Here is a 1,914-nt window from a genome sequence, read left to right as displayed (position 1 = left end):
GTGAGTCTGCCCCAGCCTCAGGTCTGGAAGTGGGACCTTCCTTCAAGCAGGCATGACACTCAGGGTAGCACTGCCCTGTGGTGGCCCTGTGCAGTCAGCGATGTGGTAGAAAACAGTCTCTCCCGGGGTGCTGGGACTAAGCACCTAAGAGAAACCACACCAAAAGAAAGCCCAGGACCCTCGCTTCCCAGGCTCCCCATGAGGTTGCCCTTGGAGCCCCTGGAGCTGCCGCTGTGCCCTGATGGGCCCTCCAGTTCCCCAAGCAGCCTTCCAGCTGAAGTCCCAAAGAGTTTGCTGCCACCCCAGACCTTCCATTAGTGTTCCCCATACAATCCCATAACTAAGGTCACCTGGAAAGATAACTCAGCGAAGAGGCAGCACACGATGTGGATCAAATAGATGGTAGCTAATTATATCAGTTAAAGAAAGTGTCAGTTTAAAGAGAAAGACTACTGGAGATGTCTATCATCTAGTCTTGCTCTTCTACAGTAATGTAGCATCCTAGTGTTTGTGGTTGGTTCATGGATAACAGATGTAGTAGGATGTACAGTCAGTGAGGTTGGGTACTTCTGTTTAATATTTTGGTATAATGATAATGTTTATTTTCCTTTAATATGGTTGAAGAAACACAGTAGCTCTGATTGCTGCTGGCAGAATTTGCCACTACAGTAGGAGGCAGCCTGAAGACAAAATTGCTAAGAGGAAAAAGGCAGGACAGAGACACCACAGAGGAGTGAAGATGGAGTCCAGGTCCATCTATGAGCAGTGAGTCAAATTCATTTTGGTAAGTGAGTCAGAATTGGGATTTTCTGTTTAACAGTGTACAGAATAATTGGGAAAGAAGGGTTTTCCAACTTAAAAAAAAAAAAAAGATCTCTCCATAGTGAGACACCTTGAGAAAATCCTATTAAACTGTACATTTTACAGTGTGTACAATGAGCAACTTCTCTATGGGACTAGAAAAAATAATCTTAGTTATTTAAAAAAATTAAGTCCTAAGAGCCACCAAAATTTTTAACATTTTTATAATAGAAAATACTATTAAATAAAAGTGGATGAATGGTTTTCCAGACAGTATTCAAAGCCTGAGATGGAAAGAGAAATTCCTCCTGTCTCTTCTCACAAGTAAATTGCCCTTTGTTCTACTGATGTAGAAAAAGATCAAGAGACCATAACTCAAGATCACTAATCAATGTTTTCCAGGTTTTGAGAAACATTAGAACTAAAACATCAAGGATATTTTTTTCTATTAATAAAAAGGACATTTTATCATTTTTCCCTTCTAGTGTGGGATCTGGGTATTGTTTTTGACATGTCTCTTCAGGTTTCCGTATTGGAACATTGCTTCAGCCTTTCTTGGTCTTTTATGTAATGAATATTTGAAGAGTGCAGCCCTCATGTTTTTTCAGTTGACTTACAGTAAAATGAACTTTTCTTTTGGCTTGCAGTTCTTTGAGTTTCCATATACATTGAGACTCATGCAACTAGCAGCACAATCAGATTATAGAAAAAGTTTTGTTCATCCTCAAAATTCCTCCACATTACTCTGCTATAGCCACACTCCTGTCTCATACCTCATTCTGGTGTACAAGATCTCTTCTTCATCACTATAGCTTGGAACTTTTAGGAACATCCTATAAATTGAAACAGTATATAAACTTTTGAGACTGGCTTCTTTCTCTCAGCATAATGCCTTTGAGATTCATCTAAACTGTTTCCTTCATCAATAATTTGTTCCTTCTTATTGCTGAGTATTTGTTGTATGGATGTATCACAATTTGTTCATTCAACACTTGTAATACATTTGGGGTTGTTTCTAGTTTGGGGTGATTATGAAGAGAGGCATCTAAATATTCATGTACAGATTTTTGTGTGAACATAAGTTCTTAATTCTAGGATAAATAGATAAGAGTG

General features: G+C 39.1%; 1 long non-coding RNA gene across 8 annotated transcripts in view; it reads left to right on the top strand.

Annotated features, from left to right (window-relative positions):
- Window positions 1–1,914, top strand: part of LOC144369209 (uncharacterized) — a 40,001-nt gene that overhangs the window by 402 nt on the left and 37,685 nt on the right. For all 8 annotated transcript variants that reach the window (XR_013428695.1, XR_013428694.1, XR_013428692.1 and 5 more), the window contains exon 2: window positions 625–784. This is a non-coding gene — a long non-coding RNA (uncharacterized LOC144369209). The remainder of the gene's footprint in view (window positions 1–624; window positions 785–1,914) is intronic.

This window comes from Ictidomys tridecemlineatus, chromosome 12 (assembly GCF_052094955.1).
Source record: "Ictidomys tridecemlineatus isolate mIctTri1 chromosome 12, mIctTri1.hap1, whole genome shotgun sequence".
NCBI classification, from domain to species: domain Eukaryota; kingdom Metazoa; phylum Chordata; class Mammalia; order Rodentia; family Sciuridae; genus Ictidomys; species Ictidomys tridecemlineatus.
Note: the sequence above shows the minus strand (reverse complement) of the source record. Positions and strands in the feature narration are given on the sequence as shown.